Source organism: Ictidomys tridecemlineatus, chromosome X (assembly GCF_052094955.1).
Source record: "Ictidomys tridecemlineatus isolate mIctTri1 chromosome X, mIctTri1.hap1, whole genome shotgun sequence".
Classification (NCBI taxonomy): Eukaryota; Metazoa; Chordata; class Mammalia; order Rodentia; family Sciuridae; genus Ictidomys; species Ictidomys tridecemlineatus.
In genome coordinates this window covers 78,537,335-78,555,763 of record NC_135493.1, presented here as the reverse complement: position 1 = coordinate 78,555,763, position 18,429 = coordinate 78,537,335, and the positions used below count along the sequence as shown (strand labels likewise).

Genomic DNA, 18,429 nt, shown 5'->3' with positions numbered 1-18,429 from the left:
AGCTCCTTTTCTTTTCTATTCTTCCTTAGAACAGTAAATCAAAGGTGAAGACTATTGGTAGAATGTGTGTACATGAAAAAGTGAAATACAAAGCAGTTCAGTTTTGTGTAATATTTCCATTGTTCTGATAAGAATGAAATACATATTCATATATGAGTTATTAAATGTGAATTGTACACTTTTAGTGATATTAACCTATGAGTTAATGCTCTTATATTTACATTTAAACTAACCTTGAAAAATAAAGATGAACAATATAATAATTTAAATGTCAATTATTCTTAGAACCACATTAAATAACAAATAGAAAGTACCATCACACACACACACACACACACACACACACACACACACACACACACACGGGGGTGGGGAGGGAGAGGAGCAGGGAGGCACATGCAGTGGGTAGGTGTGGAAGAGGAATTAATAGATAGGGTGTGTGAATACACAGAAGAAAGAAAACACTTTTTTAGTAGCTTTAACGGCAATTTCCCCCTGCTTTAAGAATGAGAGACCTCACTTCTTCATTTTGCACCAGGCCCCACAAATTAATGTAGCCTGCCCTGACTGTATACTTAAAATTTTTCATAATACAATTTTGGGAAAAATCCTACCTATTCTTTAAATATTAACACAAAACTCCTGTGCAGAGTTGTCTTAACATTTAATTTTGATAGTAATTTTTAACAATTTAAAATTGATACATAATAATTATACATATTTCTAGGATACAGTATGATATTTTGATTACATATATAGAATATGGAGTGCTTTGTGAATTTGAATGTCATCCTGGTGCAGGGATCATGCTAACCTCTGTATCATTCTAATTTTTGTAAAAGTGTTGCCTGAAATTAGCATGAAACTACAGTAACCTTTTAGTCCTTTGAGGTCCTAGTGGAAAAGCCAGCTGTATTATTATTTGGCTGTACAACACTGAGAATGCTTTTTCCCTTCCTGAGTTTATGTCTTGAACAATGAAGAGGTTGAAATAGATGGTGCTTTCTGAAGGTACTCAAGTTGGGAGACTGTGATTCTCTCATTTATACCATTTAAAGGCCTTTATTTATATATAGCTGGTATTTGGGAATGACCACTTTGGATTTGAGCATTTGGAGAAAGTGCCACCTCCCTTGTCTATTTCTATTTTCATGATGGTTTGCATATAGTAGGCACTTATGAGCTGTTGTCTGGATAAATTAATAAATAAATCAATGAGCTGTTATTTGTGTGTCACCTCATGGCTGCTTCAGAATCAACCATTTTATCCTCTTTTATCATAAGAAAGTTTGCATGGAGTCTATGTTGTAGAAAGTCTGATTGTGATAGAAGTGAGCTCTGATACTGCCCTGGGATATCAACCAGCCTCTTGGTGCCACTCTCTTCCCTTGTGAGGTAAAATTTTCCCTCTTTCCAAACTCTTTGCATTTCTGAGGTCTTAAACTCATATCTCAAATCCTCAGCGTGTGTGTGTGGGAGTAAGTCCACCCTGCTCACCAGGCTTGGTGATATGTGTCCAGCTCAGAGGTCCATAAAGGAATTGGGTAATGGGCAGAGTGTCTCATGTGGGTTGAAGTCTCAGCCCCAAGAGGACCTTTAAAACTTCCCATCCATACTAGAGACTTTTATTTCCCACACCCGCTGGAGGGGTGGAGTGAGGCACAATGTGGGGAGGATGGCTTTGTGAACTCCAACACCTTGAGGCAATGAGCCATGAATACGGACAGAAGAGTAGTCTGGGCCTTTGGAAGCCCTGAGCTGCCCATTTCCTTGCCACTGGCCAGAACACTTTGATGGCATTACTAAACCATATTAGCCCCACTCCCTCTAGCCCCACTTTCCACTTTCACAAGCTCTACTCGTCACTTCTTAATGAATCAGGCAGAATTTTTCCAGCTGGGCTTGGTATTGGTTTCCCCAAATGACCCTTTAAAAGTTCAGATTTGAATCCATGGATCTGTCTGAGCAGGAGGCGGGCCTCATACATCACTGAACACTCATCTTCTCAGAAGGTCGAGGCCTTGGCATGGTTGGGTGTTGATGTCTTTATGGATGGAAAATGTTGGTTTTGCATTCTATCAGTAACCCCCACAGAGGTGATATTGGGATTCAGGGAATCTAATCATTTGGAAAATGCTTGATTGGAGCCAGCTCTAGCCTCATTTATATTTTGGAAAGAGAAGATAATGACTTGAACTACAGAGATGGCTACCCCTCCACAATCTTGTGAGACGGGCTATGGAATGACCAAGCTGGCAATGTCCACTGAGTTGGGTGATAGGGAGGCAAATTCAAAGAGAAACACAACAAAAGATCAAAAGCAGTAGTGGTGAGAGTACTGGGTTGGGAATCAGCACATCAAGGTTCCAGTTCTGACACTTTTATACTCTTTTTCATCATGTTACATTGAGTAAATTTCTTTCATCTCAATTCCCTCATAAAAAATGAAGATCTTTTCAGCTCTGATCTGTGTCATTTGAGACGATATTTTTCTCCTTTACTGGATTACCTACTTTTTTATGCCCTGGATGTACACTTTCCTGGTAGTTTGACTTTAAAAAAATTACTTAACCTCTCTGTTTTATTCTCCTTATCTGTAAAATGAGGATGATGATGATGATGATAAATACTTATAGGAATGTTATAAGGAATAATTATTTTAATTTACAATTGTTTCCGCTTCAATTTATACTTAAGAGTATTGCCTGGTACTTAGTAAATACAATAATATTGTTAGCAGCCATTATTATTATTATTATTATTATTTTCATTATTATTATTATTATACTTCTCTAGGCTATCCTGAAAAAAGCCAGGGTAGAATATCTGGGATTCCAGGCTCTAGCTTTTCCTTCCTCTCTGAGATGATATACCATCTAGTGGTTGCTTTCCTAGGCTTTTAGACACATAACTCACCTCCATTTGGGGAAAGCCACCTTCTGCCCTTCTATTGCATAGCACCTTGGGGCTGCTTTCTAAATGGGGCCTCAATCTGGACCTCTTTAGAAAACAGTTCATCTAAGATTTGGATTTACTTTCCCAACCTGGATGGTTTTGTTCACCTCTTAAAAGTGCTTCTTCAACTTCTGGCTGGTATTTACCTATTCTCAGTCAAGATGGCCAGTAGTGGAGAGTAGGGGGATATGGATGGGATAGATGTGAGATAAACAGGGCAGAAAGGAAGTTGAGGATTGTCTTGTCAGAATTCATTTTCATAAAGGGTTTCTGTGCCTCTGGGATATCCATATGACCAATCCATGCCCTTGATTCTTTTTCTGTTGGTGTACCTGGTTAATTCAAACAAATGGATAAATAAATTTTGATGAATTCAGTGGCAGCCTCTGTGAAGTAGCATTTGAGTTTGAATTTGGGTCATAGAAATACAAAATGTTATAGACATAGGGGGCCTTACAAATGATCTCATACAGTTTCTTCCTTGTATAATGTATTGAGGAAATTGAGGCCCCCAAAAGGGATGGGACTTTCCCAGGATCATACAGCAGAGTTGAGGCTAGAATCTAGGTAATTTGGTACATAGTTGTGGTCCCTTCACCTATATAAATTTGTCACTGGGTAGTTTTTCAAGGCACAGGACCTTAAACAAACAGAGTGACTCCAAGCATATTAGAGTGTGGGAAGGTGAATGGAGATGTTTCAGGATACTGAGAGTTTTTGGTTCCCCTCAAAATCCCTTGTAGGCATTTGCCTTTTCTGCATTCAAACAGGGCCAGACTTGCTGATGTCTGAAGTCTAGGAGAGCCAGATTTTCAGGGTTCCTTGTCCCCAACTGTACTGCCATCGTTGGGTGGGGCCAGGAGGAGAGGCCTTGCAGCTGGATTTCCTATGTGTCTCCAGGGCCTGGGAGGAGCTTGTCACTCTGGAGCAGTACACAAGGCTCCCAGCATCTGCTTTGAGGTGCTTGGTCACGCCATCCAAAGACAACGAAGCGATATGAATAGAATTGATGGAAGAGTGAATCAGGGGTCACTGTCTGGTTTGCTCGGCAGCCAGTCCATGGGAGCGGCAGAGCAAAGAGAACAAAGCACAGTGTGAGCCCCTGGCCAACAAAATAACCTAATAAATAGAGGTTGCACACCCCAGAGAGCACAGTGGAGTTTCTGGCAGGATGGGGCAGTAGTCATTCTGAACAAACAAGATCTTAATTTATGTCTAAGCAGAGCAAGATTAGAAACCTGCTTCACATTCCTCCTAGAGAGTGTTTCCGAAAATCAGCCAAGTGAATTTCCTCCATTTGGATACAGAGCAGAGAAGCCATGCACATGGCCTTCTAAACATAGTTCCTGGGCCACTGCGCTGGCAGTCACAGGCATGAACTTCAAGGTAGCAGTATCTGATGCCAACTTGTTGTGCCAAGTTAAGGGTAGGGACAGTCTTGTCTGGATCAACATCAAGATCTAAATGGCCTGCTCGGAGCATTGTATATCTGTGCCAATAGCTGACTGACTGTGCAATTCAGCTTCTCCTGAAGATCTTAAACTATTTTCTTTCTGCCTATGTTTCTTTCCTATCTAGAACAGTCTTCCATTTATGATCCATAAAGCTGTCACTTTTACTCCATTCAATTCTTCCCTATAAACTTATCTTTATTCTTCCATAGGATATCATCAAAAGGAAGGAAAAAGAGGAGGTATAATGAAGGATTTTTAATCTTGAAGCTGGAAGATTCTCCAAAGATCATCTGAAATAATCTCTTGAGGCACTAAGTTTCAACTACTATTTACATTCTGGTGACCCTCAATTCTATAAGTCCAATATCATTCCCAAGTTGCAAATAATGTATCAAGGCACTTGTATGCACCACAGGAACCATAATCTTAACATGTTCAACATGGAATCCATCATATTTCTAATAAACATGATCCTACTCTTGAGTTTTCAATTTTTCTTGGTGGCATGATTATCTACCAGCTACCTAACCTAGAACTATAAAGTCATCCATATATCAGCAGCTTCCATTACCTGCTAGACCCAATATCCTCAGCAAGTCCTGTTGATTTTTATCTCCTAAATATATTTCAACTCCATCTGCTTTGCTCTATTCCCATTGCCTTTATTTAAACCCTTATTGCTTTATTTTATTCTAGTAGGACTTGAACCCAAGGGCTCTTTACCACTGAGCTATACCCCAGCCCTTTTTATTTTATTTTGAGACAGGGTCTTATTTTTTTTTTAGAGAGAGAGAGAGAGAGAATTTTTTAATATTTATTTTTTAGTTTTTGGTGGACACAACATCTTTATTTGTATGTGGTGCTGAGGATTGAACCCAACCACCCGCGCACACCAGGCGAGCATGCTACCGCTTGAGCTACATCCCCAGCCCCTTACTAAGTTTTTTTTTTTTAAGAGAGAGTGAGAGAGAGAGAATTTTTAATATTTATTTTTTAGTTGGCAGACACAACATCTTTGTTGGTATGTGGTGCTGAGGATCGAACCCGGGCCGCACGCATGTCAGGTGAGCGCGCTACCGCTTGAGCCACATCCCCAGCCCCCTTACTAAGTTTTAAGGCTGTCCTTGAACTTGTGATCCTCCTGTCTTAGCCTTCCAAGTCACTGGGATTACAGGTGTGAGCCAACATACCTGGCCAAACCCTCATGACTTTAGATCAGAACTATTGTCATTATCTCCTACCTGATGTCCCTACCACCATTCTGGGCCCCCTCTACTTCATTCTCTACAATGCCAAAATAATCTTAAAATATAAATCTGATATGGAACTCTGGATCCTTAAATCCTTCAATGACTTCTCATTCCTCTTTTTTTTCTTTTAATTTTATTTTTTATTTATTTATTTTTTATTGGTTGTCCAAAACATTACAAAGCTTATCATATTACATATCATCTTTCATACATTTGATTCAAGTGAGTTATGAACTCCCATTTTTACCCCAAATACAAATTGCAGAATCACATCAGTCACACACTCACAATTTTTACATAATGGCATATTAGTAACTGTTGTATTCTGCTGCCTTTCCTATCCCCTACTATCCCCCCTCCCCTCCCCTCCCATCTTCCCTCTCTACCTCATCTGCTGTTATTCAATTCTCTACCTTGTCCCCCCCCTTTCCCATTCCTCTTAAGAGAAAGATCTTTCAGGGCCTGTAAGATCCGGCATGATCCTTTCACATAAACTTTTTTTTTCTTTTGTTTTTGCCATTCTCTTTCTTGCTATTTAAGCTCCAGCAATGCTGAACTGTTTGAAGTCCCCTGCAGACACCAATTTGTTTAAGGTATCCATAACCATTTATACCATCTCCATCTTCTTGGCTTGAGTCTTCTCTCCATACTATTTTGCCTGGCAACTTTTTATTACTTCATCTCAGACATCTTTCCATATTGAGTGAGGTTATATACCTGTGTGATCCCACAGAATCTCATTGCATTCCATATCATATATCTTTATCATACCCTATTATAATTATCTGTTTTCCTATCTCATGCAGTAGTGTATATGACTTTTTGAGTTGCTTGTCTGTAGCCTCAGTACCTAGTACACTGTTTGGTATATATTTGGTACTCAAAAATTGCTTTCTGAATGAATGAAATGGGTAGATTTAGCTACTTTTTAATCCAGCCAGCCCTTTTTTTATCTGGTGCATTCCCACTCATTGACTCATTCTGTCACTCCCAGCAAGTCCAGGAGATTGGGTGGGTATTTTTGTGAGTATGATTCTTTATAGGGCTATTCTTATGGGTGACTCTTTTGAAGTTTTTATTGTAGAGGCAGCAAATTTGAGGTTTTACCTTTTGCAAATGCAGGAGCTATCCAAAGATGCTACATAATTTGCCTCAGCTTACAAAGCTAATTAATAGTCAATCCTAAATCCTGATTTCTAGACACCCATCCCAAGGATCTTTTTCCTACCTCCACCTGTTTCTAAATCATGGTTTTGAAACATTTATGTAAATCATAGAGAGGTCCTCAGGATGATTAGGTTTCATTTACTCTTTTTTTGATGATTGTTTTGAAAGTGAAACTCACGTATCAAAAATTAACTATTTCTGGGGCTCAGGATGTGGCTCAAGTGATAGCGTGCTCACCTGGCATGTGTGGGGCGCTGGGTTCAATCCTCAGCACCACATAAAAATAAAATAAAGATGTTGTGTCCACCGAAAAATAAAAATAAATATTAAAAAATTCTCTCTCTCTCTCTCTTTAAAAAAAAATAACTATTTCAAGGTGTTCGATATAGTGGCAGGTAGAATATTTACATCATTGTGCAATCATCACTTCTATCTAGTTCTAAAACATTACATCACCCCAAAAGAAAACTCTATACACATTAATCATTTATGCCCCATTTACCCCTCCTCCCCATCCTCTGGTAATTTCTTTTTTAAAATTTATTTTTTAGTTGTAGTTGGATACAATATCTTTAATTAATTCATTTATCTTTATGTGGTGCTGAGGACTGAACCCAGGGCCTCACCCCCAGCCCCTGATACTGACTTTCTGTCACTATGAATTTACCTATTCTGGATATTTGATATAATGGATTCATACCATATATGAATTTTTGTGTACGGCTTATTTACCAGGCATAATGTTTTTGAGGTTCATTCATCTTGTAACCTTTATCAGTTCTTCATCTTTATGGACAAATAATTTTTCACTATGTTTGTATTCCACACTTGTTTATCATCTGTTCATCATTGATGGACATATTTGGTTATTTCTAACTTTGGACTATTGATGAATATTTGTGTAAAAGTACATGCTTGCCTAGAGTGCTTGATTTCAATGCTTCTCCTTTTTCTTCTCCTCCTTCTCCTTCTCTTCTTCCTCCTTCTTTTTTGTGGTGTTCATGGATCAAACCCAAGGCCTCATAATGCTTGTTTTCAATTTGGGGAATATATGTGTAAGCTGAATTGGTGGGTCACGTGGTAATACTGTTTAACTTTTTGAAGACATGCCACACTAATTTCCATAGCAGTGTACCATTTGAGATTCTGACCAGCAATGCATGAGGGGTTTAATTTTTTTTGAAGACATGCCACACTAATTTCCATAGCAGTGTACCATTTGAGATTCTGACCAGCAATGCATGAGGGGTTTAATTTTTCCACTTCCTCCCCAGTACTTAACATCTGGTGGGTGTGAAGTGGTAGCTCAATGTGGTTTTGATTCACATTTCCCTGATGGCTAATACTGTTGAGCATCATTTCCTGTACTTATTGGCTGTTTGTATATCTTCCTTAGAGAAATATCTATTTAAGTCCCTTGCCTATTTTTCATTGGGTTGTTTGTCTTACTGTTGTTGAGATGTAAACATTCCTTAAATACTCTGAATACGAGACCTTTATCAGATATGTGGTTTACCAATACTTTCTCTCATTCTGTAGGTTGTCTTTTCACTTTGTAATAGTGTACTTTTATGCATAAAAATTTTAAAAATAGAAGTCCAATTTATTTTTTTTCTTTTGTGTGGTTTGTGCTTTGGCTTTCATAAGTAAGAATCCACTTCCAAATGTAAGGTCATGAAGAATTACCCCTGTGTTTTAAAATTGAGGTATGATTCATAAATAAACATTGCTTATATTTAAGGTATAAAATTGATGTTTTTGGTGTACATATATATTATTAAATGATTTATATGTTAATTCGATTGAAAAATCTAATCAACTTATTTATCATCTCAAACATTTATGTTTTTAATGTGAATATGAGAATACTTGAGGTCTACTCTCTCAGCAAATTTCTTCTATACAATATTATTAGTCACCATAATGTACATCAAATCTCAAGAATTTTTCATATTTTTATTATTAGTCAATTTATTTTTTGGTGCTGGGGATTGAATCCAGGGATGCTAATTTGCTGAGGCTGGCTTTGAACTTGTGATCCTTCTGGCTCAGTCTCCTAAGTTGTGATTAGAGGCATGTGCCACCATGCATGGCCTGTATTATTGTTATTTTTTGAGATGGAGTCTGCCTATGTTACTAAGACTGATGTTGAACTTCTGGGCTGAAGTGCTCATTCTGCCTCAGCCTCCTAAGTAGCTGGGATGACAGGCACATGCCACTGTGTCCTCGTGGTGTTTTCTTATTTTAAAAAGGTTATTATAATATTTTCAACAACTTAATAAATAATTCTTTGATTAACCAGGTGTAGTGGTACATCTGTAGTCCTCAGTACTGGGAGTTGAGGCAGGAGCATCAGTTGAACCAAAACGAACCTGGGCAATATAATTAGACCCTGTCTCAAAACAAAATCCTCTTGATGATTGTACATGCACAAGGCTATTTGTTAATATTCATAAACATCATAGTAATGGTGATTTCCTGGTTTGTAATGTTCAATAATTATAAGGAGATACTTCATAAAAGTGCTGTCAAATCAGTAAGACTGCATTATGCATTCATTTTCAGGATTGCTGATAACCTGGGCATATTTTCCCACAAATAACCTTGGCACCTTGTGTCACAATGTCCAACTTGCTCCTGTTTACTTCACTGACAGTGTCTTTGGTAATAAGACCAAAAGTTGAGTATAGTAGGGATGAGGAATTATCTTTTATTTTCTAAAAATTTTTTGTCATGTTCCTACAAAATTGTTTTCTATTTTTAATTTTATTGGTTCTTTTTAGTTATACATGACAATAGAATTAATTCTGATATAATTATACAAGCATGGAATATATCTTATTCTAATTAGGACCCCATTCTTATGGATGTACATGATGGTGGGAAGCAATTCTTTTTTATACTAAATATTGGCAGGTTTAAAAGGTGGCTTTCAGTTCAGGATGTGTCACATGGGCCTTCATGAAATTTAAGCCCATTGTCTTAATTAATCTTTATATTTAGGTGGTTTTCTCATAATGCGATCTTCAACAAAGCAGACATTGAGAGCCATGCAGTCTTTTCTTTTTTTTTCCATTCAAGTAAATTTTAATATTCAGGTTCCTCTCTAGGCACAAACTTTGGGTAGAGAGGCTTACCATTTTCCTGCCTTCTTTTTTTTATTTTAAAAATCATATTGGGAAATAGTTTCTCTTGATAGTCTTTGTGGAGCAGATAGGCAGATACTGCTTCCTGTGGAGTCTTTTCAACATTCTTTTGTTTGGTGTGTCTCTTTTCATACATCTCAATCATTTTTTTCTTTATATTCTCAGCATGCTGCTGAATAAGGTAGTTTAGCCTTCAACACAATCCTTTTTTTCTTCTTTGAACATTCATGAGCCTCCTAACTTTGCTTCATTTTCTTTTTTCTCATGCTAGTCCAAATGATATCAATAGCATTTACAAAGTAATTCAATATGTCAATTTTGTGGCTCTGTAACAGTCACAGAGCTACTGGATACAGCCACCAGGGTACAAAGAAACTCTTAATTTTCAGGTTTCAGAGATGAGTGACTCTGCATAGCACACATCAGGAAAAATAGCTCATTGTTGTTTTGATTTGCAGTTCTCTGATGATTAATTATGTTCAGAATCTTTTCATTTACCCATTGGCAATTTGTATGTCTTCTTTGCCAAAATGTCTATTTAGGTCTTTTCCCCATTTTACATGGATTATTATTTTTTACCTATTATATTGTGATTTCTATCTATTTTAGGTATTAATCCTTTATTGGATACAGGGTTTACATTTGCTTTTATTATTCTTTTCCTAGGTTGCATTCATTTTGTTGATTGCTTCCTTTGCTGTGAAGAATATCTTTTAGATTGATGAAGTTTTACTTACTTGTTCATTTTTGTTTTTGTTTTCTGTGCTTTTGGTGTCAAATTTAAAAAAACAATTGTTGCAGAGACCAATGTTACAGAGTTTTCCCCCTATGTCTTGTCCTAGGAGTTTTATGGTTTCAGGTGTTCTGTTTATATTTTTAATCCATTTTGAATTAATGTTTATGGTACAAGATAAGGATTCCAGTTTTATTCTTTTGCATGCAAATATCCAGTTTTCTCAGAAAAATTTATTGAAGAGACTATCTTCTCATTGTATACTCTTTCCACCTTTGTGTGTGTGTGTGTATGAATGCACACGAGTATTTGTGTGTTTGAGTCATTGTTTTTTTTCTTCCACACCTTTTATTGGTGCATTATAGTTGTACATATTGGTGGGATTTGTTGTTATATATTAATACATACACGCAATAAAACACATGTAGTTTGTTCAATATCCTCCCCAACTCTTGCCACCATTTTTGAAGATTAGATAACTGTATGTGTGCAGGTTTTTTTCTGGGATCTCTATACTGCTCCATTGGTCTATGGATCTTCCCTTATGACACTAACAGAGTGTGTGTGTGTGTGTGTGTGTGTGTGTGTGTGTGGTGCTGGGGATTGAACCCAGGGCCTTGTACATATAGCACTCTACCAACTGAACTATATCTTCAGCCCTACCCTAGTGTTTTGATTACTATAGCTTTGTAATATAATTTGAAATTAGAAAGTGTGATGCCCTTATCTTTTATTTCTTCAGGATTGCTTTTATTATTCAGGATCTGTTGGGGTTCCATACAAATTTTAGGATTAAAAAAAATAATTCTGTGTATCATGTCATTGGAATTTGATAGGTATTTCAATGGATTTGCAGTTCTCTTTGGGCAGTATGGATACTTTAATAATATTAATTCTGATCTTGAACATAAGATATATTTACATTTATTTGTTTCTTCTACAATTTCTTTGATCAATGTTTTATAGTTTTCAGTGAAGAGATCTTTTACCTCAGTCAGTTTTTGTCACTGTGATCAAAATACCTGACAATAACAACTTAAAGGAGGAAAGATTTACTTCGGCTCATGGTTTCAAATGTTTCAGCCCTTGGTTGGCTAGCTCCATTGCTTTGGGGCTGAGGCAAGGCAGAACATCATGGTGGAAGGGTGTGGCAGAGAAAAATTGTCAGTTCATGGCAGCTGGGAAGCAGAGTGAGGGAGGAAGAGACAGAAAGAAGAACAAGGAGGAGGAGGAGGGGAAGGAGGAGGAAGGGAACTGGGACAAGATATCATCCCCAAGGGCATGCCCTCAGCAACTTTCTTACTTCAACCATGCCTACAGTTTCCATCACCTTCCAGTAGTTCATTCAGGTATCATGGAATAATCCACTGATGAGGTCAGAGCCTCATGGTCCAATAACTTCCCAAAGCTCCATCTCTAAACATTGGTGCATTGGGAGACCAAGTGATCAACACATGAGTATTTGGGGGATTCTATATCAGGTCCTCCTTGGGTAAATTTACTCCTATGGGCTTTACTCTTTACTGCTATTATGAATGAGATTTTCACTTTTTTGTGGGTAATTTCATCTTTAGTATATAGAAGTGCACTGACTTTTTCAAATATTGATTTTGTATCCTGAAAATTTCATGAATTCATTTATTAGTTCTTACGTTTTTTTTGGTAGTCTTTAGGGTTTTAAATATATAAGATGATGCCTGCTTTGGGGACAATTTTACTTCTTCCTTTCTGATTTGAAAGCCTTTTATTTCTTTTCCATGTCTAATTGTTTGGGCTAGGTCTTCTATTTTTATTTCAGTGCTGGTATTAAACCCAGGATCTGTGCACAGTAGGCAGACTCTACCACTGAGCTTTGATCCAAGCCTGAGGTCTTTTAATACTATGTTTAGAAGTGGCAAGAGTAGGTATCCTTGTCTGGCATCTGATCTTAGCTTTGCAACATTGACTATGATGTTAGCTGTGGGCCTCTGTTTTGTTGAAGTTCATTCTTTCTATACTCAAATTGTTGATTTTTTTAAAAAAATCATGAAAAGATGTTGAATTTTGTCATATGTTTCTGCATTTTTTGAGATATGATTTTCTCATCATTCTGCTAACTGTGATATATCAAATTTTTTGATTTGTATGTTTTAAATGATCCTTACATGTCAGGGATAAATTCCACTTGACCATGGTGTACAATTATTTTAATATGTTTTTAATTTGATTCCCTAGTATTTTTTAAAGAATTTTTGCATATATGTCTCTCAGAGATATTAGCCTGTAATTTTTTTTGTAGTATGCTTGTCTGGTTGGCATTAGGGTAATGCCTTGTAAAATAAAATTGGAAATGTTCCATCCTTTTCAGTTTTGAGGGAGAGTTTGAGATTTGTTATTAGTCCTTAAATGTTTCATAGAATTTAGGTGAAGCCATCAAGTCTTGAACTTTTCTTTTGTGGGTACTTCATATTACTGATTCAAACTGCTTTCTATTATTAGTCTGGTCAGATTTTTCTACTTATTCATGATTTAGTCTTCATAGGTTGCCTGTACCAATTTTTCAATTTCTTTATATTTTCCATTTGTTGGTGTATAATTTCATAGTGGTCACTTATGATCCTTTATATTCTATGCTATCAGTTGTAATGTCTCCTCTTCATTTCTGATTTTATTTATTTGAGTCTTTTCTTACTTTTCTTAGTTTATCTAAAATTTTGTGAATTTTATTTATCTTCACAAAACCAACTCATTTTATTGATCTCATCTTTGGATTTTCTTGACTATGTTTCTTTTCTTTTTTTCTCTCATTTGTATTATTTTCTTCTTTCTATTAACCATGGGCTTACTTTTTTCTACTTAAGGTTTTTACCTGAGGTGTAACATTAGGTTGTTTACTTAAGTTCCTTCTTTTATAATGTAGGCATTTTCACTATAAAGCTCCCTCTTAGGCTTTAGGTACATCTCATAATCTTTGGTATGCTGCATTTCTATTTTTGTTTGTATCAAGATTTTTTTCATTTCCCCTTTGATTTCTTTCTCTTTTTTGGCTCATTGATTGTTCAAGAGACTCTTATTTAATTTTCATATATTTGTGAATTTTACAGTTTTCCTCATGTTACTGATTCTAGTTTCATACCATTGTAGTCAAAGTGGATATGTGATATGATTTCAATCTTCTGAAAGTCAGTAGGACTTGTTTTGTGGCCTGACATATTATCTATCCTAGAGAAAGTTCTTCGTTTGCTTGAGAAGAATATGAATTATGTTTTGGTTGAATAAAATATTTTGTATATGTCTGTTAGGTGTATTTGGTCTAAAGCATAGTTCAAGTCCAATGTTACCTTATTAATTTTCTGTCTGGATGAGCTATATTGAAGTAGAGTATTGACATCTTCTACTCTTAATATATTGCTGTTCATAACTCCTTTCATATTTCTAGTATTTGCTTTGTATATTTATATGCATAAATATTTACCACTTTTGTATATTCTTGACTTATTGACCTAATTATCATCCTAATATGACTTCCTCTTGTGATAGTTTCTGATTTGAGGTCTGTTTTATCTAATTTGTCATTTACATGGTATATCTTTCTCCATTACCTCAATTTCAGTCTACATATATCCTTAAAGATTAAGCAGTTCTCCTATATGTAGCAGATAGTTGGGTCTTATTCATATGTACATTCAGCCACTTTGTCTTTTGATTGTTAAATGTAGTCTATTACATTTAAAGTAATTTTTAAATTTTTTAAAATGTTTATCTTTTTTAGTTGCAGGTGGACACAATATCTTTATTTCATTTTAATGTGGTGCTGAGAATTGAACCCAGTGCCTCACATGTGCTAGGCAGGCACTCTACCACTGAGCCACAACCCCAGCACCCCCATTTAAAATAAATTTTAAAAGTTTTTTGTTTTAGTTGTCAATGTACCTTTATTTTACATGTGATGCTGAGAATCAAACCCAGGGCCTCACATGTGTTAGGCAAGTGTTCTACCACTGAGCTACAACCTCAGCCCTAAAGTAATTTTTGTAGGTAAGGATTTACTGTTATCATTTTGTTAATTGCTTTCTGGTTGTTTTGTAAAGGCTTTGTTTCTTTCTTCCTCTATCGTTGTCTTCCTTTGTTATTTTATAATTTTCTGTAGTAGTGTTCTTTGTTTTGTTTAACTTTAGGGTATCTACTATAGATTTTGCTTTGTGGCAACCATAGGCTTAGATAAAACATTTTATAATTATTATCAGTTTATTTTAATCTTTTAACAGCTTTGCATACAATAGTTCAGCCCTTTTACTTCCCCAATTTTATATTTTTGATGTCACAGTTTACAACTTTCTTATTGTGTATGGATAATTAAGTTATTTTAGATATAGTTAGTTTTAATACTTCTGTCTTAATCTTTATATGAGAAATAAAAGTGATTTACACACTGTCCTTCTAGTATTACAATATTATGATGTTAAGTCTATATTTACCTCTACCAGTGAGTTTTATTCTTTCATATTTACATCATTAATTAGTGGCATTTTGTTTCAGTTAGAAAAACTCTCTTTAGTATTACTTTGAACATTTTGAATATATCATCTCACTCTCTCCTGGCCTGCACAGTTTTTGTGTAGAAATCTGCTAATGGTCTCATTGAGGTTCCCATATATATGAGGGGTCTCCTTTCTCTGGGTCTTTGATTTTTGATAATATGATTATAACCCATCTTGGTGAAGTCTTCTTTGAACTGAATTCTTTGGAGATCATTGAGCTTAACATACCTGGAACTTTGTCTTTCTCCAGATTTGGGAAGTTTTCATCCATTATTCCTTTAAATATGCCTCTATTTCTTTTTTTTTTCTTTTTCCTTCTCTGAGGCAAGCTTCAAATATATGTGTTGCATCCAGGGATAATTTCAAGCATGTATAAGGTGGCATTGGCTGGATCCAGGGGTAGGGATCAGAGCCAACTCTTGGGGCATGTGTGGCAATGAGGGTTGGTGATATATGCATGTTTGGTGATAATGGTCTGGGATGATGGGATGCAGTTGCATGGTACAGTATTCAGGTGTGCACTGGTGATAGGGATCTGGCATGTGTGTGTTTATACCTGAAATGGCCAACCTGGTGGGGTTCTTTTTTTTTTTTGGTACCAGGGATTGAACTCAGGGGCACTCAATCACTGAACCACATCCCCAGCCTCTTTTGCATTTTATTTAGAGACAGGGTCTCACTGAATTGCTTAGTGCTTTACTGAGGCTGAGGCTGACTTTGAACTTGCAACTTCCAGTCTCAGCCTCCCAAGCCTCTGGGATTACCTGGTAGTGTTCTTGTGTGTCTGCTATAGTTTGGATCTTGAATGTCCCCTTAAGGCCCACGAATTAAAGGACTGGTCCTCAGCCTGTAGTGCAATTGGGAGGTGGTGGTGGAAACTTTAAAAACCTCATGGGCAGCAATTAGACCATTGAAGGATTGATTGTAAGACTTCAGTCTCTTCATCTTCCTCTCTTTTTCATATTTCTAACCTTAGGGTGAATGGCTTGCCCTGTCACATTCTCCTACCAGGATGTCCTGTGCTATCATTCTCCCAAAGCATTTGTTCATGGATTGAAGCCTCCAAAACTATGAGCCAAACAACACTTTCCTCAGTATAAGTTGGTAATCTTAGGTATTTCGCTACGTTAACAGAAGCTGACTAACACAATGCCAATGCAAGGACCAAGTAAAGGGGTAAAGTGCATTAGTTTGTGCTGGTGCTGGAAAGCAGAGTCAATTGTGTTTGTATGTGCAGGTGTGGAGGGCCTGGGCTGGTGGCAAGCCTGTGTACAGCTCTAGGGGCTAACTGTGAACATAAGCACAATGGGGCTGATGATAGGAGTTGGTCCTGGCTGTTTGTGCATGGCCAGCTGTGGGGGCTAGAACTGGTGGTGTGCATAAGCCCAGCTACAGAGATTAGCTGTGGGTGCACATGTGGTGGTGGGAGCAAGGGCCTGTGGCAGGAATCTAGGGACATTTGTGGGAATGCATATGACAACTATGCTGGGTCCCTTGGCCGGGATGCTCATGGCTATAGCAACTGGGGCAGGAGTAGGGAGAGGGGTTATGAATCAAGTACTTTGGGACTGTAAAGGTAAAAAACTATAGGAGCCTTCTGTGGTGGCTACAGTGGGTCTGCTGTGGCTGTGCTGGCTGTTGATTTCTTTAGTGGCAAAAGCTGAGGGGGTTTCTATTGCACAGGCATGTGGGGTTTATAACGGTGAACTTTGCTGGGTCTTTTGTAGTGAAAGTTGTGTGTAAAGCAACTCCACGGGCTGTTGATATCCTCCAAATAGGCCACTGTGGACTGAAATGGCTCCTGCCTTATGTTGATACTGATATCTGCCATCCTTCTTTATTCCAGCTTTCTCTAGATTTCTCAGGTTTGCCAGTCTCCACAGGAATCTGGGTAAGGTGTCATTGAAGTTATCCACTTGGGCAGTGCCTTGAAAAGTTGAAGAAGTTGATTATTCATAGCCCCCTAACTCTCCTTTCTACTGTCAGGTAAAATCAATGCCAGAGAGATCTGAGCAGTCTGGTTTGGGGGATATGATGATGCAGGGAAAATGAAACTGTTTTTTGAATCCTATTTGTGTAGTTATTATCAATTTTTTTCTTCCATTGTGGTGTTGTAGCTTCTCAAGTGAATTCCTGAGCTCTTCCAGAGTTATTTTCCATTTATGGAGGGCTATCTAGTTGTTCTCTTTTTAAGAATTTTTTTTATATGTATAGACTTTTATTTTATTCATTTAATTATATGTGTGGTGCTGAGAATCAAACCCAGTACCTCACACATGCTAGGCAAGCATGATACCACTGAGCCACAGCCTCAGCCCTTATCTAGTTGTTCTTTATGGGCAACATAAAGGCTGGGATCTTTTACTATGCCTTACTATGCTTTTTTCCTGATGTCACCCTAATCCATCTTTTAACATTTTGATAATAGTCATTTTGACATATGTGAGATGATGTCTCATTCTGGTTTTGAATTACTATTTCCTTATGATTAGTAATATATGTCTTCATTGGAAAAATGTCTATTGAGGTCTATTTAAGTTGGGCTATTAGTTTTTGCTATTATTTTTTGAATTGTATAACATTTATTTTGGCTATCAACCTCCTATTGTATTTGCAAATATTTTCTCTCATTCTGTATATGGCTTTTGATTTTGTTTATTGTTTCCTTTGCTGTGCAGCATAACCCTTCATATTTTCTTAAATTTTTTAATTGGTACATAATAGTTTAGGATTTATTTTGACATAATTATAAATACCTGGAGTATAGTTTGCTCCATCCAACTAAGTCTCTTGTACTTACCCTTGCCCTCCCCATCTTCTCATTCCCTTCTCTTAAAAATTTTATTGGTTCAGCTCTTAAATTTCATTCTGTGATCCGTTTTGAGTTAAATTTTTGTACATTATGTTTGGAAGTTGTGTATAGATCCAATCTTTTGCATATGTTTGTCCAGTTGTCCCAGAAACATTTGTTCAAGAGACTAATTTCCACATTAAGTACTTTGGGCATCTTTGTCAAAAACCCAATTCATCAGAGAAGTATGTACATTACTGTGGAGAATATTGCCATGCTTCACAATATTAACTCTGTGAACAGGGGATATCTTTCCATTTCTTAAAAGTCTTCTTTAACTTATATCAGCAATATTTTGTAGTTTTAGATAATAAATATTTCACATTTTTGGTTGAATTTATTCCTAAGTATTT

At 36.7% G+C, this 18,429-nt stretch overlaps 1 non-coding gene and 1 pseudogene across 1 annotated transcript; both read right to left on the bottom strand.

Annotated features, from left to right (window-relative positions):
* Positions 1-756: 756 nt before the first annotated feature.
* On the bottom strand, positions 757-861 carry LOC120890985 (U6 spliceosomal RNA). The gene has a single exon (XR_005735438.1). It is a non-coding gene; the product is annotated as a U6 spliceosomal RNA (small nuclear RNA).
* An 8,883-nt stretch (positions 862-9,744) lies between these two features.
* Positions 9,745-15,496, bottom strand: LOC110599407 (ribosome biogenesis protein NSA2 homolog pseudogene; annotated as a pseudogene).
* Between the last annotated feature and the right edge of the window lie 2,933 nt (positions 15,497-18,429).